Here is a 24,416-nt window from a genome sequence, read left to right as displayed (position 1 = left end):
TTCTCCCATTCATTACATACGCCTATAATACGGCAACGCAAGCGACAACAGGCTTCTCCCCTTTTTACCTCCTCTACGGCCGTCACCCCTCCCACACCATTGACACCATTTTGCCCTATCGACCAGACGCGTCCGAGTGCCTACCGATCTTGGACGCCGCCAGACACGCAGAAGAATGCCGCCAGTTAGCTCGTCGCTTTACCTGCGATGACCAAAACAGGCAAAAAGCAATTCGTGATGCCCAGACCTCAACTCCCGTTTTTCTTCCGAATTCTCTTGTATGGCTGTCAGTGCCGCATCGCACACCTGGGCTCTCTTCCAAACTTCTGCCAAAGTACGATGAGCCATTTCGTATTGTCGAACAAACTTCGCCAGTAAACTACCTCATTGAGCCTCTTACGCCACCATCAGACTTGCGACGTCGCAACCGCGAGGTTGTACACGTCCAGAGGCTCAAGCAATACCACGGTTCAACGCCGCCTGCCCAGGACTAAGTCGCCAGGATGGCTCCTTTTTTCTCCGTGGGGCCATTGTAAAGAAGAGGAAGTACTCCGGCGCAGAGGCAGCAGCATCGAGTGTGCAGGAGCGGCTCGAGCTCGGAAATTGCGGCTGGTGCATCGCCTTCCAAGCCTTCCAAGCACCAACCTTTCTGCTTAATAAATCTCCTTTATAATATATATATATATATATGGCAAAGGTTGGTCCAACATATACCGTGCAAAACAAACGTGCGTCGTACTCTATATATATATATATATATATATATATATATATATATATATATATATATATATATATATATATGTGTGTGTGTGTGTGTGTGTGTGTGTGTGTGTGTATTTCGGCCGGATGCCTGGTATACAATATATACCCCCAAGCTCACACGCTCCAATTGATTGATTTACATGTTTAAATTGATTATTCTACATGCCCATGCAATCGAATGTTCTTGACTTCGTCGTGTCGTGTGGCTACGGTGAATAATGTATGCCCGAAATTGCGATGTCAAGGTTGGCGAAAGCGTCTACTCCAGCGAATGGCTTTACCGGGTGATAACATTTTTTTTAGCGGATACGTGCATCTGCAGCACGTTACAATTACCAGACGCCCCTGCGAACCTGTAGGAGTCATTATACGCGGTGTGATTCCTTTTCCGCAAGCTATTAGCCAGCTCATAAGCAGCATGCATGAAGTTTAACAATTTCGTTTACCATTAGTTGTCAGAATTTTAGTATGACGTGTTTTTGGATCGGGACTAAAATGCTGCAAATGCTCACGAATTACTAAAAAAAAAAGCAGCTATGCTTCAGGGGAGCCGAGCGATGACTGCGGAAACAGCGGAGATCTTGGCCTTTCCCTCTTCCTCGCCCACACATAAAACCTCCTCAAGCCCAATTACCTTCCACACGGAAAGACATGGGAAACGTCGCATTGGGCATACGCTAAAGTTTCAGCCATTTTTTCTTTGTGCTTTTTCGGGATGTTTTCGTCACTGATTGGTCCACCGAATAACGTCTATGAAACTGACTTGGTTGCAGTGCACGTGGCGACGACAGAGTCACAAGAAGGACATGTTCAACACAAGTAGCTCGATGTGTGTTTTCTGCCTTTCGATGATGCCTTGCCACAGCAAGGTACAGAGGTACCATGCCAAAAAGCTTATACAGCCACACTGACCTGGCAAATTTTGGGCAGCTCGGTATGCTGCGATTACGCATAGCATGTTGTTTGACGCTAAATAGCAGACTCCCGCTGGTACGAATTTCCAGAAAAGCACGGTGAAGGGACGTATGATCTTGAAAACATGAGGGCAGGTATTTGTTAGAACAGGAAAGCTGGTAATTTGGCTATAATAAATGTTCTTATCTGCACGCAGCGTGAGGAAAGAGATAGAAAGGAAAGGAGAGTGAAGACGCTCATTTTGAGAATGTAGGTGGTCATGAAACCTTGAATGCCTGAAAACTATATTTACAGCATCTTGTCTGATTACGTCTCGGGTGAATATTTCTTCATAGCCAATGCTTTCTCCTAATTATCAACGTCAGCCAGGTGCGCTGATCCATATGTTCACCACCCTCTCCTCAAGCACTTTTTTGCTCTCGCCTATCGCTTAGCCTTCCCGTGTTTTTGTGGTCAAGGGGGAGAGAGGCACCTCATCACGAAGAAAACCATATGAAGTATTTTTTTTGTTCAGTTGTATACAGATTCGTGGCACGGCGTCTTTAATTAGTGGTGTTCACAGTATTAGTGGTCCCGCTGGCTCTGTAAACGTTACGGTGTTATGAGACAGTGTGCCACCGTTCGTGGCGCTATGCGGGCCGCCAATGCGGAAGCGTCACTGCAACGCAACTGCATGCGCTGGCTTTTAAGAGCACTCTGATGCAGCGGCGGCATTGCTTCGAGTCACAAGAAAGGAGCACGAAAGAATATATCTGACAGACATGATATCGGAGTGGGAAACACTCTATCACATTTCCGGGGGGAAGCGCTCACAGGCATGTGTGACGCAAGCAGCGCTACACACGTTGTAGCGTCGCATTGCGACCACTCTCTGAAATAAGGCGGACCGATGTATTCCGTTGAAAAGCTAGCGTGCGCGTTGACATTAGGTGAAATTAAGGAGACGTTGTCAGAGCTTTCAGAATATTGTGCTGAGGACAAGGTTGCGGTGCCAACAAAACTTTTTCGATACTTTTTGCTCAACCTAATTCAACAAGAATGTGGTCATCGCGTTTCTTTGTATGAAATATCGCGGCATAGGCACAGGAGGTGCTCAACGCTCTCAAGATTTCCACATATCTCGCATATAATGGGGTATGGTAGACTAAGTGGCATATGTCAGTTCTATTGAAGTATTTCAGGAGATGCCAGTATTAACACACAATTTCACATACTAACAAAGAATGCCAGTGGGCATACGGTGATATTCTTTTTTTAAGACTATGTTGCATATCCTTCGTTTTGCCCACTCCCAAATTTTAAAGGGGGTTTATTTATTCAATGTGTCTTTTCTCAGCAACCACCAAAAACATGTAATGATAGTCAGCTGTGTTATTGTAGATACATGTAGATTATATCTCAACTAAACAATACGACACTTTCACGGGACTTCTTGTGTAAAAAAAAAAAAGCTGCATTCGCAAAACCAAAGAGTGTGCATATCGTATATTTTTTTACAGCTGCATATTTTTCATGAAATTTGTATTTTTTTAGTTCAGATTGTTTCCAACCTATTATTGTTCTTGCATGCACTGTTTCACCAAAAAAGTAGTTATTGAGAAAAGGCACATTGAAATGCAGGAATTCATAAAAACGCAATTTGCAAAAAAAAACGGAGTTTGATGCACTGTTTATGTACTGACGTACTGCTAACGCCAGAAGGCGTAGGGCGCTCGTGAGTAACGATGAGTGAACGCCACGCCTATACTCATAGTCTATGCAAGACGCCTCTACGACACCTTCCCATGGCTGCATGGCCGTACATAACGTGCATACCTGGATTTAATTCGTGAAGAGGGTGGTGACGAAAAGTTGTTAAAGACCATTATGCTGCAAAATTTTCGTGGAGAAGTGTATACACAAGGGCGTTAGTGCCGGCAGTAAAATAGAAAAGAAAATATTTAGAAGTTAAAGTGGGCCCTATTTCTGCGCATCACCTAGCTCATTTCCATGCAATGCGAAGTGCTCTGAATTCCGCTGATATCTCATACGATGGCCAGTTCCCAGGGTTACATCGCGTGGTGCACCTGCGGGAGCCCTATAAAATAAAATGAAGACCTTACTTCAAGAGCGGGAGAACAATTATGGAAAACACATGTACTCAGTACATCTAGTTATCTCACCTTTCGCAATTACATTTTAAAAACTCTTTGTAGGCCTTTCGGTTGCCACTAATTCAGCTAAATAAGGCTCCTATTCTGTTGGCACCTAGATTGAATATCCGATGAGAATAGCATTTTTCGAGCGCGCACTCTCAATGCTGTTTCTTTTCAATTTCATGATGGAGTAACCGAACAACGAATACCGAGGACCATGAGCCAGCAGCCGTAGGTGTATGGCGGTAATTTCTGCTTTTGTTGATCTCTCCTGCTCTTTAAACTTCGTAAGACTCGTTAGAATTTCGCAGGTGATTATCTATAGGACGATGGCCATTCTGCCCCTTATGGCAGCTGTGGCAATGTCAGTTTGTCTACCCGCATCATTTGACAGTCAACATCTTCATACGCCGGGCTGACCAATTGTGGCATTTAGGAGTTGCGCAGCAAGACTGGATAATTGTAACTGACCGATGGTCTAACCTTGCGTCTCATCTGACAGACGATGTGGTGGTATGGCAGCCGAAAAGGTGATGTTTTGTTGTATCTCGATCACCAACAGATCGGACGTTCGACGTGCGTCAGACTGAGTTGATTGTTTCATCGCCAGATCGGAACCATCACTTGGCCGCAGCCAATAGCAGCGCAAGACTTCACGCCACTAGTAGCTCCGGTCCACTCCTCGTCGTCCATAACGTGCGAAAGAAGATTGGCTGATTACCTACGCAAAAAGATATCTAATTGTAAAAAGTTATGTTTGAAGTCAGAGCATGTTTCTGAACCAATAGCGTGATCGCGAGATGGCATGCAAGGACATTTTGCAGGTAAATAGCAACAGCGGCTGTTTCGGTGAACAGGCTCGCTTAGATTTCATCCTGGCTCTTAACATTGAAGGTGTCATAAAAACCAACTGTCCACGCCAAAGCATCCTTTATTTTTTTAATGCCAGTACAAACGCGCTCTTCTCAACGGGATCCATCGGTCTGCCTTAGTTCAGAGAGTGGCCATGATGCGGCGTTATATAAGGGCTAGCACTGCTCGCGTCACGCATGCGTCCGAGCGCTTTCCACCGAAAATGCGATAAGCGTGTTCCTCACTCCGATATTAAACGTCAGTGAAATTCGTTCCTTTGGGCTCATGTTTTGTGGCTCGTAGTGGTGTCGCTGCTGCTTCACAGCGTTCTTAAATTTAGTGCAGGCAATTGCGTTGCAGTGACGCTTCTTCATTTGTTTCTCACATAACGCCATGAATGGCAACACGCTATCTGAAAGCACATTATCTTTTACAGAACCATCGTGACAGCCAACATTATGAGCCTGAAAAAATCAAGACACCATTCCATGGATTTGTAGATAACTGACCAAAAAATTAATTCGTATGATTTTCTTCATGAGGCACTACATGATGGGCTCTCTTCTCCATAACCGCCAAGCATTCGCGAAGGCTAGCCTATTGGCGAGATCAGATAAGGGCTAAAGGAGAGGGTTGTAAACAGCTGATCAGGCGCGTCTAGTGGTCGTTGATAAAAAAGAGGAGGCGTTGCCCTCACACAGGCATGACATCAGAATGCATATCTCAACCTGGTTGGTAAGAAGAAACCCGCCACGCAGGTCTGTAGTGGCTAGCACACTGGGCTGTTGACCCGCAGGTCGCGGTATCCCATTCCGACCGCGGCAGCCGCATTTTCGATGAAGGTGGAAATGATTGACACCTATGTGCTTAAGATGCATGTTAAAGAACAACAGGTGGTCAGAATTTCTGACGACCTCCACTACAGCCCCTCTCATAAGAATATAATGGTTTTGGGACGTTTGACTCCAACAATAATAATATTAGTTGCTAAGCAAATTGAGTCCGACTACGATACTACCCCAATGCTAAATTTCTGTGAAGCTCTACGTGGGTTTTCATTTCGTGATGCATTGAGTCCAAGAACTTTAAGGAGACAGGCATGTGCGACCACATACAAGCAATTTTTTTATACACATAACTCTTTTCCCTGAGGAAGCGCTTAGCTTTTGCTTCGGCGCTGGGTTTCTCTGGATATGACATCGGCGCCACTGAGTCTGCTGAGGCAGCTCGTTTAGTAGTTGCGGCATACGAAGCTCTTCCACCTGTTGCTCCACTCGTCGTTGAGAAAAAAAACTGCAGCAGATACCTTATTTGAAGGTCAGGCACGGCGGCTTTTAAACACGACTTGTCGAAGATTCCGGAGAAATCACTTGTACGGCAAAATGGGGCTTCAGGCATACTTATAACGTTGCAAATACAAGTATGGTTCCATCTTTTGGCGGCGGCGGTCGTTGGCCGGTATTGTGGCACCGTGAACTGCAAGGCCCTCTTACCCATTTTTCGTCTTATTTATGCTCATAGTCTCGTGGAATATTCTGCTTTCCTTATGAATATTTCGCTCTTCTCTTCACTCTGCCATCACTTTCATATTGATCCATGTTTGTCAGCGCTATAGCGTTGCCATCTAAAAGAAGGCCCTTCCCATAACTAACATGTATCACTTGTGCGAAATTTCTGAAAGTATATTTAATGTCGACATCAAGAAACGTGTCGATAGTCCACGGAAAGGCTGGAAAACTGTAACTTTGTACATAATTTTGGAATAATCGAGTCCTGGTTCAATTAATATGTTTGAACGCATGCATGGTGACTGAAAGGGGTACTTCACACAAAAAAAATCATTGCGAGTAGTGAAATCTGGGTCGCTCATAAGCGCGCCCCCATTGGGGAAAAATATGGGACTAAAACAGTCATGTGCCAACCGGGGAGAAGTCCATAGACCGTGTGCCTGAGAACCCTACTTTAAGATAAGTGGTCATTGACGAGGTCGCGTTTGATCACGAACGGCATCGGTGACTGCATTCGCCTTGCTATAGACCTGCCGCTTGAAGTCGTTAGTGACGGTGGGGTGTGTCGATATGTTTGCTGCTTGCGAAGGCGTAGGTTTAATATGTTTTTATCGAACAAAACAAGGCTATGCAAAGCTGTTTCCATTGAACTTACCGTTGAGGATACGAAACCTTCTGCGTGCGCATACTGCGACACAGGATGTGGGATGAGCCTGAGTGCTGATTTCTCATTCGCCTCATGTGTCCTCGATCGTTATACGCTGCGTGCCCAATTATCCGATGCATCACGTCCGTTCGTACGCAAAAAATAACCGTGTGTCTTGCGCTCCAAGAAGAAGCTAGTATTGAGGCAAGTAACGAAGATCGATGTTTCTGAGCGTAAGTAGCGCAAATTGAGCAAATAAAAGCTTGTCAATTATGCTCTACTTATGTATGCTGATAACATTACAATTTCAGAGTCTCTCTTGGTTAGCCTTCGTACGCAATTCACGCTGTTGCAGTGCACGTAGAAGAGCTGCGAAGACATCAGTGTGACAGTGAACGCTATTTAGTTCATCACGGAACATTGTGAATCTGTCAAGTTGTACTATATATAATACCCAAACCTCCCTTTAATCGGTAAGCTTATGCATAATTAGGTTTGCTTTCCTTTTTGTTTCGACTAATATGCATTGTCACTTATCAGGATTGATATAAAACATTGAACGTTGACAAGCATAAAAATACAAATAATTCATTCAATTGAAATGAACAATAAAGAAGAAGCACGCAGAATATTGTAGAAATGTGCGGAATTCGGATAGGTTCTACACAACAACCGTAAAATTTACTTCTTACCATAACACGATTACTTATTTACGTACACCACACTCGCATGTATTTACCGAATTTGAATGATTATTACGCGCCTTCAGTTCTCTGTCTATTACCTATATCTTTAAAAAGAACTCTTCCAAAATTCAAAAGGAGGGAAGTGATTTTTTTGGGGGGGGGGGGATAATCCTTTTCTTTTAACATATCTGACATTATCTGCGAGGATCGCTATAGCTTTGGGGTTACCTTTTTGGCGGCCCGTGCGCTCGCCACACGCAAGAAAAACTCGCTGTACGGCCCATGTCCGAGACCAGTACGGCGAATTGGATATCTAGTGACATCTGGAATACCTCCTGCATGCCGAAACACAGACAGCTGGATATGCGTGCGAACAGACCTTCAAAGTGGCGCGGCGATAGTGCTGCCGCCTGGCGGACCCCCTATACACTGCGACTACGAGAGCGCTGTGGTTCAGCCCGGAACGCTACGCATTGTGTTTTCGGCATCTGCAGCCATTTCCCCGACGATGGCAGTTGTTCGCGTGCGTCCGCACCCTCGTGCTTCGGCAGTATTTTTCGGAACAATGCTCCTGCGTGATCGCTAACGCTTAGCGGAAAGTTGTGTTTCCTAAGAAATTCTAGGCACATGCATTATGCACTGATCGGACTGTTTTGGTAGCTCTTATGGATGAAATGTCCGATGATCTGCAGTGCTTTCGCAGCATGGACATACTTATGTTGCTTCTGTGAAGCGATATGTCGGCCATACCACCGTGTGAAACGCTTACATCACAGGCACTCGTGGTATACAAAATCCATACTTTCCACCTTTCCGCCAAGTCACGAAGCACGGAAACTAAGTTGTGTGAGAGCTCAGATATACTTACAACATTTTTATCTCAGAAACCACCATCGACCTTCAAATGAACTCGAGCAAACACGCAACTCCCAAAACCACGTAACAGATAGAACTGACGCCTAGGAAAGCGGCGTAGGTCTAGCATTCCTCGCAATGCAGAGACATGCAAATGTTGTGGTCGCCTTCTTTCGATATGTTGGTGAGCGGGTCTCGCGGCTGCTGACTTCGCCCAGATACTGCAGTGCCTAGATATACTTAGCGGTACTCTATGGTATGGTTACAATAAACTATAGACGTGTAGGGGTGAGTGCTCTTCCGCAGGACCGCAACTATCACAGCAGGAAAGGCCGTCATACGCACGTGATTAAAAAAAATGGCCCATCTGTGGAGGTCACTTTTTCGGTGATTTGAAATAGCATTCATGCAATCGGGAGATCAGGTGAAAATTCGGTAGTCTCCTGGACAACTCGGGAGAGTTGGCTGGTATGTGGTTTGCATAGGGGACATCAATTACAGCAGCACACCCTATAACACGTTGTAGCTTAGAATTTATTTTGAAAAAAAAAAAAAGCAAGCGGGTGCGGATGCTCGCAGTACTACGCTTGTAAGTGAGAAGTACGTCTTGACTGCCCAAAATTAGGCACCACTACTTTCCAAGATCAAAACATTGTGAACTAGGGTGAAACGCAGGTAACGTACCCACACCCTAGTGCCGATATGTTACATTTGTTTTGTCAAATGAAGTTTTTTTTCGTCATTTTTAACCATTATTTAGCAACAGTTTCAACCCTTTTAAAACTACCATATATTGTATTTGCTTTGAAATGTAGGCTATTCGAAAGAAAATGCGAAGGACTGCCAGGAACCCAATTCGTCGTTGGTAATTCTGCTTGAGTATAGCAGCCTTCAATGACTTTTGTTCACATCCCGAGTTGACACCATTAACCGTACGAGAAGTTGCTGCCCTAGAACGTTTTTGTGCACACGGGCCGTGAACAATTAAACTAAGCGAAAAATTGGCAAGGCACACCGTGTCAAGAAACACTGTTTTCTATAATGTAGTTGTTACCACGTTTACCCCTACAACGTGGGGTAACACGCCTAAATTTACGCATTCACCGTGTTGCTCAAGCATCTACACGTATACACTGATTGCCGACTAGCGTTTTCGCACAATTTGTAAGTTATCACTGCATGGTATTATTATTTCTACTTCGCGCATTTTAGCAAGCGTTGTGGTACACTAGATGCACCAAACCAATAATGTACAGAAACCAGCTGTCAACAGGAGGTTCGTGTACATGATGTCACAACGTGAATATACATGCTAAGGCTTGTATTTCATGACGAGCAGTAAAAAGATCACTCACCAAAGAGTGCAATGAACCTGACCTTGGCTTCAGGAGGTCCCAGGTGGCGTGCCTTGGTACACCGGAAGCTGGACAAAATGCACATATTTTTAACGTTCTAAGTTCTCAAACTTTCAAGTGTTCAAGTGTGCAATAGTTATATCGGCACGAACTCCTGTGTAAATGTCCCATACGGTACGTTGCATCTAGCGCATCTGATACGTGATGAAGCTGCGATCAAAATATTAGATCTGAATAAAACTAGGCCCTCGTATTTTCGGGGTTTACTTTTGTTAGAATTTAGAGGGTGCTTTCAGGAGTTTATTTTTTAAAGAATATCGCGCTCATCATGAGTGAACTTTGAAAAAATTCCTAATTTTTAAAAAAATCAGTGTTTATTTTCTAGTAAACCTTGTTACAAGGTGTTCATATTATTTTTATTACCTGATGAAAATTCTCTACATTGTTGCTGGAAAGACTGTTTGTCCAACCTTTCATACTTTTTTGTTGCACTTGCTGTTTACTTGCCCCATTAATAATGATGTTGATGTGCACTGCTCAAAACTCGCGAATCAAAGTGTACTTTTCGTGTGCAGGAGCTAGCCAAGTTAAGCTGCTCGTCAGCTTTTTTTCGTAGCCTCCCTTAATTTCTTCTTGAAAGGTGACGAAGGAATAATAATAATAATAATAATAATAATAATAATAATAATAATAATAATAATAATAATAATAATAATAATAATAATAATAATAATAATAATAATAATAATAATATAATAATATAATATTGTATAATTATCACGTATGCCGGACCTAATGCAGAACCCATCAACTCTTCTAGCACACACTTCATTCAAAGGACTATTCACTTCAAGGACATTTATGAAGACCTAGACTTTAGACCGGACTGGTCTTGCATCTTGGTGAGGCGTTTGGTCTGACCTTCTCTCTTGTATAACACGTTATGAAGCACTCTCACTCTTCTACTACATGCTGTGTTAGCCATTGAGTGTTCCTTAGTAACGTGTGAGCACCTTATGTCACCATGTGATTGTACTTTTGTTTGCTTTATTGTGTCTTTGTTACGCATTCCAATATTTTATTATAGACCAAGAAAGAAAGAAGAAAAAGACGCGTCTTTGTGTGGTAGAACACCCGCATGTCATTCAAATTGCCTTTGTTCGGTCTCCACTGAGATCAATATTTTTTGATCATTTATTTTATTTGCATATTTCTCGATTTTTGGTCACGCACAAGATGATAATTTTTTGCTCACATCCAACGAAACCAACGCCAACGCTAGAATGTTTGCAAAACGAGCCCTTTGATGCTATCACGCCCAAACGGCCGAACCGACTGGCTCAAGAGGACATTGTGTCAGTCTGTTCAGCCATTTTCTTTCCTTCCCGCAAAGTGCTATACCAGTTTAAATACAAAAAAGACAACGCACCCAACTTTCACACTTGTGGATATGGAGGAACGGCTTACTGTCACAGTGATTGAAAATTTAAAAGGTGAGAAAATCAATGTGGGTGTTGTTACTCAAATAGAATCAGTTAAAAAAAAAAGCAAACATCGTTGGGGTGGAATCCGCATAACCCGAAGTAACGTGCAATAAAAAGACCCAGCATTTGGCAAACGGTTCCCATTTCATCTAATTATCCTAGCACGTGGGATACCTGATGCTGCTATTTAATAATGAACAGAACGCTTAAGAAAGTTTAGACTCTAGAAGGCTGCACGAATATGTGATACATCAGCGTTGCCACGCTTGTGTTCAATGCAAGCAGAAATCATCTCCCAAGTACTTTATTTCGCCCCCGTCTTGTGTTCGCAAGCTTTATAATTATCTGCGGTCTCTGAGCACACTTACAATCTTGCACTACCTCACTGACCTTATAGCAGACTAGGCACATTCGTCACCTGGGGACAAACAGGCGATCAGTTATTGCTTTTGCACCATACATGAGGAGCCTAGTTTTATTACTTTATGAAGGATTTATATGCCAAATGAAAGTGATCATGCGCCCTTCATTATGCATTGGTATTCGATGACATTAAAAACCCACCAAACTGAAAGATCACACCATGTGTCGCACTAAAGTAAAAACACTTGATTCACTTGGAAAACTTCCGATGGAGGCAGAGATGTTGTAGGCCAATGTACTCAGATTTGAGTGCACGTCAAAGAACCCTAGGTGGTCGAAATTTCCGGAGCCCTCCACTACGGCGCCTCTCATAATCATATGGCGGTTTTGGGACGTTAAACCCCACATATCAATCAATTACTTGGAAAACTTTGTTGAGCCAGCACTAAAGTTTACTCTGGTCAAATTCATAAAGTGAGCTGACAGCCGACCTTGCTCACTCTCAAAATTGATTGGCCTGCCCCCAAAACATTAGTGTACGGTCCAAAATTAAGTTTTTACTAATCTGTCACATTGCCGATAATTATATGATATGTGAAATAGTCACGTGACCACAAGCCTTGAGTTGCTAGGTCATGTGACGAAGTAATGATGCCATATGACAATTGAACATGACATGGACGACAATGTAGCCAACAGGTTGAGGCTCTCCGGCCGCGCCCGTCTGCTCTTTTATCTCTCTGTGGGCTCCACGCTGATTTCGCATTCGGTACACGTAAGGACTCTCAAGTGCCCGTAACTTTTTCTTTAAAGTCAAATAGTGGACTAGTAGATTTATGAAGTTGCCTATCCCTGTTTGTTCTCTAATCTGCACTGCAGTCTTTAAGCTCCTTAATGTCATGTCCGATATTTATTAGTATCACTCGTTGCGCTGTCGTTAACTTCTCAGGTGACATTTTCAACTTGGAAGTTTTGTCACATAAGTTACAACAGGTAGATTACGATGATTGCTCGATTTACGTTTTCATGATGGCGATAAACTGCCTTTCTTGCTTTCCGGTGTCTCCTGTATGTAGTACAATCCACTTTAATCTTTCATACTGAAGATTTCAATTATGAGGGTCCAGTGTTACTAACTGATGTAGATGAGCGTGCTTTTTCATAGCTTCATAAAGCTAGCTTCCACTCACGTGTTTGCTTACCCTAACCAGGCTATTAAGTAATACCTTTGTTTACGGCCTAATAATGTTCACTACTATAACACATTCCCAGTTCATATCCCTAACTATAGCAGTTGTAAGTCACACTAAGTTTTGCAAAAGAGAGCAACGTCATGTACAAGTTCCCTTTCTGAGACATGCACCATTTATTTTTATTGGAAGTTCCTCCCTTTTTAGTGACTTTAATACCTATTCCAAGTGTGAAGTAACTAACAATAAACTGATTGTGCCTTCCAAAACATCAATAGAATGCTTTAAAATTTCTTGGTACGCTTCTGAGAAACATGTCGTGTCTTGTCAGCTGTAGTGGGAGAGAAGCTCGGCTGCAAAGGGCAGTTCTGCCCCCACCGACCATGAAAAATGTGTTTGCTTGCCACCAACTGCGTGGGTAATAATATTTTACTCTGAAAGGCTAGCAGAAAGAGGCGCCTAGTTTGTTGCACTGGGCCTGAACCAGCTGACAAGCAAATACTTGCTTTTGAATTCCTGCTTTGAATTCATCCCATTGTGCAGTTTTTTTTGCACTAAATTAACCGTAAGAAACCTATCGGATGAATGGTGGAATTATTCAAGAACTGTCGCCCACCAAAAGGTACACTGAGCAAGAGAGCATGAAAATACAAACCACGAGAGTTTGTTCGTAAAGTAAACGACACGATGGTATTTATGAATTGAAAAGGGTCCGCATAAAGTTAAAGACAAAAATCAGATGAAAGTGTGTGCTCCTAAATGAGTTTGTGCAGTCATTATATTTCGGTGCCGTGCTAAGATGCACTACAAATTATTTAATACATTGCTGTTGTGATGCTGTAGACTAAGAGTATCAAACATGCGGCCCGGTGCGGCTAACAAAAAGCTGGTTTCATCCAGTATACTTTCTAAAAATTAATTTACCTAAGATGTATGCTTATGACCTTCAGTGACATGAGTGGTCTTAAGCACTTTTTTTTTCGTAAAGCACCCTAACGGGTCATCTGTCTTGAAACATAACCATGAAATGAAACTATATTTTGAATGAGCCTCCATATTTGCGTCATTCTGAAGATCAGCATCGATGTGTAAGGCGAATCAGATGTCAAATCCCACTATGAGTTATTCATATATAAGATACAGATAAGGCTGCCTGTTCAATAGCTATGTTATCTGACGTTTCATAGAAACTCCTCCCCCCCCCCCCCCCTTTATACTTCAACTTTTCCGGCTCTTACGGAGCTGAATTTCGCTACTGCAGCCCGCTAGCTCAGGTGAGTTTGCAGCACCTACTGTAGCCCATGTTTCTGCGTTTGTCATGTAATTCTCTTCTTATCGATCATTGCTACTGAAATAAACTGTACACTGGTGTAAAGAACCTGTAATCTGATACAACAATACATGAACGAAGAGTTGAACAGATTTGTGCAGCCAAAACTAAAGAAAGATGCGGTTCGTGTGCAAGTGGCGCTGACGCATTTCACAATTCAAGACCTTTCTTTTTTCTTCAATTTCAAACCAGGCAAACTAGACGACATGCAGTATAAGCAAAGCAACACAAGGAGACACACAAGTCTTTTAGCCAAACATGCCTTCAAGTTTATTGCACAACAAGCATCCTTCGAATGCTCAAGCTTTTTGTAGTACTTTAACGGAACAGAAAAAAGAAAGCTCCTTGGCTGTCTCACAAGATGGCGAAATAGGCGAAGCCGATTCGAATTCCTCGAAAGAGACCAAAAATAATGCCTGTGGCCCAAAGTATAATCTTCAACGTACTAGAGCAAACTTCTCGCATTTCGAAGAAGGAAAGAACAACGAAAACGCAGAAGACGCCCATTGGTACAATGGGCAATATACGTGAGCACCAAGGCGGCACTGGTGAGCCCTGTTCCTGCGGTATATGAAAAGTCTGCTTGACGGCAATTCCAGTTATTAATGGCAATAACCCAAGCAGAAATAAAATGTTCCAACTGCATGCGGCAATATACATTTCTTCTATAAGCAGAAGCCACTACGAGCTCCTCGAACACAACTCTTTAGACATCGGCAATGTGATATTTATTGTCTCTTTATAAGTGCTGGGACGTTGTGTGGGAAAACTATGATATGATTTTGAGGGGAAATAAGAATTATTTAGGTCACTTGGTGCTCCTAAAACTGCACCTGAATCTCTGCTCTTTTGCGTGTCACTCCGGTCGAAATGCGGTTTCCGTGGTCGCATTTAAACTGGGGCGATAGCTATGCCAACTGTGTGCTATAGAGCCGCTACCACGTGCCATGAAGTGAAAAACATTATTACGGAATTTATTTAGACAGACAAGGCAGAATGGTGAATGAGGGAAACAATTTGATCCGACTATTGGGAAGCCTGCCTTTAGGACCACGTGGGGGTCTGAAATTGTAACGCATAAAAAACAGGAATGCTTAACAGTCTCGGATAAATTAGCGTTTCGCGATAAGTTTAGCGAGGCACTGGAATTGGTAAAAGAGCATGTCTACTTGGGGAAGGTAGTGACCATTGATGCGAACAATGAGACTGAAGTAACCAGAGAATTAAAAATGGTGCAGAGCGCATTTGACAGGTATTCTCAGATTATGTCTGGCACTGTAGCAGTATTTCTCAAGTGAAAAGTATATAACAGCTACGTATTTAGAATATTTGCTACCGGGTGGAAACGTAGAAGCTTGCGAAGACAGTCCAGTTTAAATTAAGGAGAACGCAGTTAGACGTAGAAAAGTAAGCATAGCGTGTAAGCTTAAGCAAAGCCTCCTCTATTTTATCAATGCCAGTCCCTTTTCTGCTCTCGACCATCGCATAGCTTTCGCGTCTGCTTTGCGGTCATGGAGAAGAGAGCCCCTCATGCAGTGCCTCACGACGGGAATATTGTAATTTCTTGTTCAGTTGCGTACAGATCCGTAAGGCAGCGTCTTGCATTCCTCATGATCCCAATGTATGCGACCACGCTGGCTCTGTAAATGATATGGTATTTTTAATCGCGTGTCACTGTTCGTGGCGCTATGCAAGCAACAAATAAGGACATGTCACGGTGACGCCACTGCATAACTAGCACTGTGAGGTGGCGGCGGCATTGCTTTCAGCCACAAAGCAGAAGCACGAAGGAACAAATCCGAGAGACGTATGATATTGGAGAGGGACAAACGTCTATCACGTCTCCATAGTAAAGCGAAGCACGTGTGATACAAGCAGCACTGCCCCTCATGTGGCATCGCATCATGGCCACTCTCTGAACTAAGGCGTATTGACGGCTCCCCTGAAACAGCACGCATTTGCAGTGCCATTGAGTAAAATAAAGGAGGGATTCAGTTAAAGACAAGAAGAGAGCAAAGTGGGAAAGGCGGAAAAAGTGTGTCAAGGACATCTTAGTAGAAATGAGGAAGAATAAAGAGGCATGAGCAGTGTATGCAGCATGGAGCCAAGACAATCGATGTTCTTTAAGAGTAAAGTAACGAATTTTAACGCACAGCAAGTGCGCTAGAGGGAGGCAGAAAGTTAAGTAGGCGAATGACAGAAGTTTTTGGGGATAACAAGGCAAAAGTTACAGGACCGGCATATGGAGAGCCCTTCGCCCTGCAATGGGTTTAGATGGGTTGCTGCAGCTGCTACTGATGCCGATTTTAATGATTATGGTAATAAATATGATGATAATGACGGTGAATCGAACAGTTCACTGATGGGTCGAATCACTCATGCTCACACGAACTGATGAGTGTAGTCTCAATGCATCACACTGCGCACAGCTTTACAAGTCTTACTCGAGTGCAAACAAGCCCGAAAAAAAAATATGAACGCCTAAACACTTACCTCAGGTACTTATTTGTGAGAAAGTGAATACATTCTGACAACTGTGTCACACAATAGAATATTTGGTCGTTACTTTTAATGCCATTATTCCGTTTTTACCTCTTTTTGCAGTCATGCGCAATGATAAGTATGCACACGCACGCTCGAACTAACACACGCAGACAAACAGAGACACCGAAACAAAAAAGGAGGCACTCGAACAATTTTCTTTGATTATTTCATAGCAAGGGCCTCGTCCAGGCCGACTTTATGTCTTGGGTAGCATGCGACGCTTTATTGGTCAGCTGCCATCTCGCTCAATCATCGCGACACATGTGGCGCCCACTGGCAAATAAGCGTTTTCTCCCCTCACCACCTTGACTATGAGAAGCACTGGTCAACACTCTCAGCAATTGAAAGCAGAGAAATAACAAATAAAGTGAACGGGGGAGGGCTTTTGATTAGAGGTGGGATGGCGAGGCATAGTACGCATAATTTACATTGTAGGTTCAGAAACATGCAAAATAAGATACCAAAAAAGGTGCACGCTAAGGCTTGTGGGCAGCTGATACGCCTTCAGGATGTGCGGAGTAACTCTCCTTGCTAGTGGACATTGCGTCAGTGAAGGGGTATAAAAATGACTGCGCAAACAAAATTTACCAAGCGGTCATCACGTTGTTTCTGCTAGATTATTATTGAGCACTACTGTGCACTAACTATTTCCCCTTAGCTCTGCGAAGCATCCATGTACGATCATTTATAGTGAAAATTCGAATACACCTATTTTTATCCCAGGGTTGTGGCTTCGATCCTATATAGTATTCTTGTAGAAACCACAATAAAAAGCAATACATCAAGTTTGCGGCAATGCAGTAGCAGAGCCTAGTGGAGTGAAACACCCATCACAAAAATGCAGAAAAAATAAAAAGAGAGAAACTAGGATAAAGACCGAGTGGCGCAGCCGGCATCGGTGTTGCTATGCAGCCCCGTAACGCGGTGTTGCGAGAAGCTGGCGAGATTAACTCTGGCAAAGTTTCTAGACTATGGCGGGTCCATCTCCAGTTATTGCTTCAGCTCAGTGATTGCGCTACTTTTTTATTTTTTTCTGTGATGAAAGTGTGGGTGGCTTTTTCTTAAGCAACTCTGCCAGCGGGAATTGAGCGTGACTGAGAACTGATATATCTGCACTGGTCCTTTGGTGGGCGTTCGATCTACATCCACGCTTCTGGCAGTTTCTGGGTATCTCGTGTACTGTCCTTGATTATATGAGGCGAGCGAACAGATGTGTTAATGAAAAGAAAGTTCGAACAATATTTAAATGTCTTGGTGTGCCAGGGCATATGTACGACCTGCGCGTTAGTCTTCAGCAAGGGGTGGCCTCATTTCAATGGCAGCGAAATAAAAAGAACAGCCGTGTGGTTAGATTTAGGGGCGCGTTAAAGAACTTCTAGTGATCTAAATCAACCTGGAGTGCTCCACTACGGCATGCCTCGTAGTGATGTCACCTTTTTGGCCCATACGAATTAGGAATTCAGTTTCATAATATCACGATGACCGGTTACGCGAACCCTTTGTCTGCAAATTCATTCGTGGGCACTTTGTTTCCGTTCAAAAATAAGCAATTTGCAGTCGTATCGCTTAGCATTACAGTGTTCGTTGCAAGTTATAGTGGACCACTGTGCATACGGTTATTATAATGTGTATACAATGCGTCTACATGCTCATCGAAGAAAACACAGGCATAGGCAGGAGGCAGGTAAAGGTGGTTGATCTAGATTCAGTTTCAATCAAGAATGAATGACAGCGCTATTATGAGGAAACCAAATGCCCTAACAATAGATTTTACAATTGAAGCAAGAAACATAGTAGTGTTTGGTGACGCAAGCATCATCATTGCAATCCATTTATATTGTTATCAACAGAAAAGCTACATTGTGTTTATGCTCCTTGGACGCATACCTTGTGTAGTGAGCGAGTCTTGTGGAGCTTCTTCTTGTGAGTTATTCCGCTCCTGTTTACGTTACGAGCATAGGCTGGGTCACGAAAGGGCCGACAGGCATCCCCCTCCTCCTAGTCACCAAAGAGGGAGGGCAAAATCTGCCGTATGCATTCACTTATTAGAGAAGGGGGCGCTACGATGAACCTTCTCCGCCCCTGAATGGGAACCAGGCCTAAGCATGCCTAAGGTTATGATGAAATGTATACCTTCAATGGGACGTTATGTATGGTATGAGTACAAAGTAGAATTGCTAAAGTTGTTCTCCCAAATAACGTATTTATTGTAAGTAATTTTTCCAAGAGATAGCTTGTTTCCCAATCAGCAATGATGGAATTTATTATTTGAGAAAAAGTTCAGGCTACATTTCTCGACACCAAATTATGGAACTGCACTTGTTAAAAACTATTATGGTCAAGAAAAGGGTGAGTGTGCTCACAAACCCGCTCTTAACATAGTGCGCATTTAAAAAAAAAGACACCTGCATGGTCACATTCTTGACAAACCACAAAATGCGGACAATCATATGTGCCGATGAAATTTCATCCTAATTTAGGCTCTATGTTGAACGCTCTGGAAAATGCTTATAGGCTCATCAGGTGGTATATTGGTCATTATTTTCTTATTAGGTACGTACAGAAAATGCGCAAGAAGGCCTTTATTCTTTAAATGACAACACAGATATGTCAAATGCCTTGACTACCAGCACTAGAATAAAGATAGTGCCTAATAATGATCCATGGTAGAGCTTACATCTTCGCTAGTCCGGGGAAAATGTTTTGTTTGATGCAAAAGCCACGGCTTCAGTGAGCGAAGAAAGCCTTCCAAAAATCACAGATGACACTCTAGATTGAATCGAAGTAAATGCACCTTAATAAAGAGAGCAATAAACGAAATAATAACACACATTCAGACACTTGTAAAAATTTAGGGTTAGTGGGCTTCGGAAGCAACATTATGTGGCCACACTACTCTTATCGTAAGTGGGAATATTCACGGTGCTTCTTTCACCGCAACACTGCCACCCCCACTTCGGCTCATGCGCAGGGCTCTATGACTGCATCTAGGTGCATAATAGTGTAACTATTATTGACTGGCAGTGTTCCAGGCAGAATGAGGAGTGCATGCGCGCACATGCTGTTGCCGCCGCCACTCGCCAATCAGGCGAAAGCCTTCGCCGGCAGCGTATATACCCAGTAACGCATAGCTCGACCGCAGGAGCATCGCACCCAAACATGAGCCTGCATTTCCGATACATTCAGCACTCAAGTGTGCTTTTCAAGATGAAGTAAACAGTCCCGTTCACTTCATATTTTTTGTTTAACTCAAAAGTGTTTTATGCTTGCTTCCACCAAGACAACACTGGCGTATTTGCGCCACGGATATGCGGTTGTGCAATGCACACATACCCATGACAAAAAAAAAAAAAAACGAAGGGTTCTGTTGCGCCCCGCCACGGTGGTCTGGTGGCTAAGGTACTCGACTGCCGACCCGCAGGGCGCGGGTTCGAATCCCGGCTGCAGCGGCTGCATTTCCGATGGAGGCGGAAATGTTGTAGGCCCGTGTGCTCAGATTTGTGTGCACATTAAAGAACTCCAGGTGGTCTAAATTTCCGGAGCTCTCCACTGCGGCGTCTCTCATAATCATATAGTGGTTTTGGGACGGTAAACCCCACATATCAATCAATCAGGGTTCTGTTGCGGAAATCAAACCCGCTACCTCTCGATCAGCAGTGGACGCCGCTGAACGACTCGGCCGCAAAGCGTACATTCAGGAGCATACTAACGGCAAGCTATTTGTATTCACCAGTTACTGCTGACGATAAGCACAGCTTGGAAGCACATAAGCGTGCTCTTATTAACAACAGCCACATGGCACGAAGGGGGCGCTTTAGAGGCTTTTGTCTCGCTATTTGCAATATGCGCGCGCTTATACTTCACCGGGTGTGGTCACTCGCGCGTGCGCGCGTACTTTGTGAGAAGGTGGGTGGGGGATATGTACGTCTTGTGCATTGACTGCATTGCTTGCGTGATGTTTGAGAGCCCTCGAAGGTCCCTTCGCTCGCTGCAGTGGCCGCGTCTTCTCAAGGAGCGCGCTGTTCACACATGAAGAATTAACAACTGAGGCAATGATTAGTTCGCGCTCACCTTGTGTATACTTGTGAGTTGGTTTCATGCGTTCTTTCTTTCCTTGTGTTTCAGCTGTGCGCTTCAACTGTCAAGCCCTGATAGGTATGAGATCGCACTCGTCAAATGAGTTTTTTTCTGCGTCCTCTGTGCCCGAACAGATCCCTGCAAGTTTAAGAGCCGCTTCCTGTTCTTTGCATGAGATTTGAATACGTTGCTATTGCATTCATTGTGTCGCCTTCGAGGTGAAAGTGGCATTTTTGGATGTGCTCATTGATTACATCTTTGCGTGGGGTTCCCAATACGCTACATCCAGGCTGTAGACAACTTGAGCAACTACAATGGTTCAATCATGATCAAAAGGGTTAGTCGTCGTCATGTAGCTCTACCGCTATGGGCGTCAACAAGGGTGCCTCTACGTCAAAAGATGCTATCCTGACCTAACACCAATAAGCATTGTACAAGTACTCATATATGTATATATGTGTGGGGGTCATTTCATATCAAGTGTACTACTTCAATTTCGGACCATATCCGAACAAGCTGAAAAAATCGTGCAGGTGTAATTGAATAATAGAAGGAGGTATTTAGGCATCATACTTCGCAACAACATTTTGTGTTGCCTATAGGGCACTTAAAACTTTGGGCACCCTAGTGAAACAGTGTCCCGATAAATTGGTAATATAATATTACTGGGTTGAGTAATTATTACGAAATAATTATTTCATGACTCTCAAGGCGATGCTGTTTCATGACTATGATAGTTTATTCATTATTGCTTCACTTTCTTTTTTGTCTCTTTGGCAAGAAATTACATTTTGTTGCATGTTTAGTGCTTTTTATAAAAAGCACAAACTTTTTCGCGAGTGATGCGTTCACAAGTTTTGTTGTACAGAATACTATGTGTTATGAATGAACTACTTGGAGAGTGAATGAAGCACAGGCGTTGCCAGGATATTGTGACGAAGTAAATGAAGATAGTAGTTAGACTCATATTGCGGCTTGATTTTCGCTATGTAGTTGATCATTCATATGTGGGGTTTAACGTCTCAAAACCACCATATGAATATGAGAGACGCTGTAGTGAAGGGCTCCGGAAATATCGACCCCTTGGGTTCTTTGACGTGCACCTAATTCTGAGCACCTGGATTTACAACAATTCCGCCTTGATCGGAAATGCAGCCGCCGCAGCCGGGATTTGATCCCGCGATTTGCGGCTCAGTAGCCGAGTACCTAAACCACTAGACCACCGCAGCGAGGCAGATTTGCGCAATGTAGCACTCAAATTAAAAGTATGGCTTGTATATTGTTGCATAGTAGAGTTCGTTAGTAAGGCATGCATAAAGTCTGAAAAGGATCGGTTTTGATTTAAGGGGAAAAAAGTTTCTGTCTAAAGAACCACAAGGTAGTACGAAGCTTGCAATTGCCTCGCCTTCACTGCATGGCACGTGAGCACGAGGTTTGAGTGGAGGCTATTCGGCAGCGACTGTTGCATGTCATACAACTGCTTGTTACTTTTTTTTACTAATACTGCTGCATGGAACGTAAAAAGGGGGAAATAGTGCTTATGTTATGTAACAAAAGTTTCTCTCTTGGACCATTAAAGCGCAGTTTATAATTAACCACTTCACAGTCCCAAGGCACCAAAATTATTGCGGTCGATGACCTTTAGGGTAGTATTGAGGCGTTTTTTTGGCTTCTGGGGATTAAACAGCATGATCCTAATTATATATACCTACATATATATAGTATAATTCACCTAAGCTGTTTTTAATATGTTTCAGAAGTAAAAGTCACAGCTTTACCGCAAAGGCGAAGCAACGAACGCGAGAGCAACAAACTATAAGGTCACGCGCAGAACGACAAGCACATCAACACCTGACCCGCGTTTCTCACACACAATTGACGCATGAAACGTACTCACAGGTACAGAGGGACGCAAATAAGCGTCTCAGTTACTTCGCTGTGTCTAAAAAGGGCACCCTTTTCACAAATGGTGGCCGTGCCACGGATTCAGTGACCATTGTTCACTCGGTAACTACAACAAAATTACTCCGGTGTAAGCCCAAGGTCACGTAAGACGTAGGATCTTCCCCACCACGAGATAAGGGCGCGTGAGTGAGCGTCCACTCCTATCTTTTCCACAGGGCAAAGTACACATGGGAGATGAAAGCGCCCGCCGCTGCTTCGTGACGATATGGTGACGCGCGCTCATTGCACAATCTTGCTGGTAATGCTGAAGACGCGATTGTTCTCCCCGAGATACCCGTCATCACCGATCACTGGTGGATATAAATAGCTTGCTGGTTGAACGTTGAAGGACGTGCTCCTCTGTGGCTCAGTGGTTAACGCCTCGCACTCACGTTTCAGAGGTCCCACGTTCGATTTCGTGTGCCAGAGTCTTCTTCTGGATTATTTTTTCTTTCTTGAATTTTCATATATATATATATATATATATATATATATATATATATATATATTTATATATATATATATATATATATATATGTATATATATAGGTACTTATGTATATACGGTGAGTGACGACGACGCCGGCGGCAAAATCCATCCGAGAGTGTCCATATAAATTTTATCGCAGTAATATGCCGATTCCTGATCGCTAACGACTGGTGTCTGTGATCAAAAGATGTATACATCCTAGGTGTACACATTGAGTATAATTCGTTGTCGTGTTCATAAATGACAGCTACTTCGAGATTTCCGGAGTTATTTTACATTTCGACCCATGTCTTTTTTTTTAATAGTCCTAGATTCCGAGGCTGTTGAAAGTGTTCTTTAAGAGTGCGTCCCTTTATGAGACGGGCTTTTATTTAAAGCATTTTCAGCACCTTTGGGTTATTAAGAAAGAGGGGATCAAAATATTAAAATACCTCCGCAAGTGGGTACTGAAGTGCCATTTCTTCGCACGATATTGACTCATATCTAACGGATGCGCATAGCAAAGATCATTTCATTGTGCCCACCAGTGCCAAACAATCGTGCATCGACCTATACGAGAAACATCATATAACCTTAAGTAAGCTACAGCTAAGTTATCTAATAATTTATTAATATAAGACCTTGTGCAATGTGGATGAGAACTAAGATTGCCCTAAAATGGCATCGCAGGTCAACTGCATTATAATTCTGCCCCTTGGGTCTGAGAAGCGGTTGAATATAATGGTTCTTTCAATGGTGCAAGAGAGGAGTTTTCGTTTCATAAAATAAGCCCATTGCCCCTCTTTGGCATTATATGCAGCAGTAATACTGAAACAAGTGATTAGTAACTTCCGAAAAGCCCCCGCTGAAACCTCGCGCTTACTTGCTATGCAGTGAAGGTGAGGCAATGGCAAGCTTATTCTACCTTGTACAGGCTTCTTTTGAAATTATATGCATGCCTTACTTACAAACCAAGCTATGCTATAGTATAAAAGCCATAATTTTACTTTAACCACCACATTGTGAAAATAAGTCCAGAGTATGAGAAAATCTTTTTTTACACAAATTTGTCTTGATATTCTGGCGTTTTTTGGCATTATTCACTTCGAACGTTGTTCATACATATAATATAGCAACATATGCAACAGAAACTGTATATACTTTACTGATGGAAAAATTTGTGCTCTATATAAAAAAGCACTAAACATGTCGTATATTGCAATTCATCCTCAAGGAAAAAAATAAAAAAGCTGAAATAAAAATGATTGAGCTAACATAGTCGTGAATGTAAGATGCCT

At 43.1% G+C, this 24,416-nt stretch overlaps 1 protein-coding gene across 2 annotated transcripts in view; it reads right to left on the bottom strand.

Moving 5' to 3' along the window:
• The window catches only part of LOC119187640 (G-protein coupled receptor dmsr-1), a 951,250-nt gene that overhangs the window by 296,121 nt on the left and 630,713 nt on the right, over positions 1-24,416 (bottom strand). For both annotated transcript variants that reach the window (XM_075878496.1, XM_037435726.2), the window contains one exon: positions 9,718-9,785. The gene's annotated coding sequence lies outside the window, so the exon portion shown is untranslated. The remainder of the gene's footprint in view (positions 1-9,717; positions 9,786-24,416) is intronic.

This window comes from Rhipicephalus microplus, chromosome X (assembly GCF_043290135.1).
Source record: "Rhipicephalus microplus isolate Deutch F79 chromosome X, USDA_Rmic, whole genome shotgun sequence".
In the NCBI taxonomy this organism is placed as follows: domain Eukaryota; kingdom Metazoa; phylum Arthropoda; class Arachnida; order Ixodida; family Ixodidae; genus Rhipicephalus; species Rhipicephalus microplus.
Note: the sequence above shows the minus strand (reverse complement) of the source record. Positions and strands in the feature narration are given on the sequence as shown.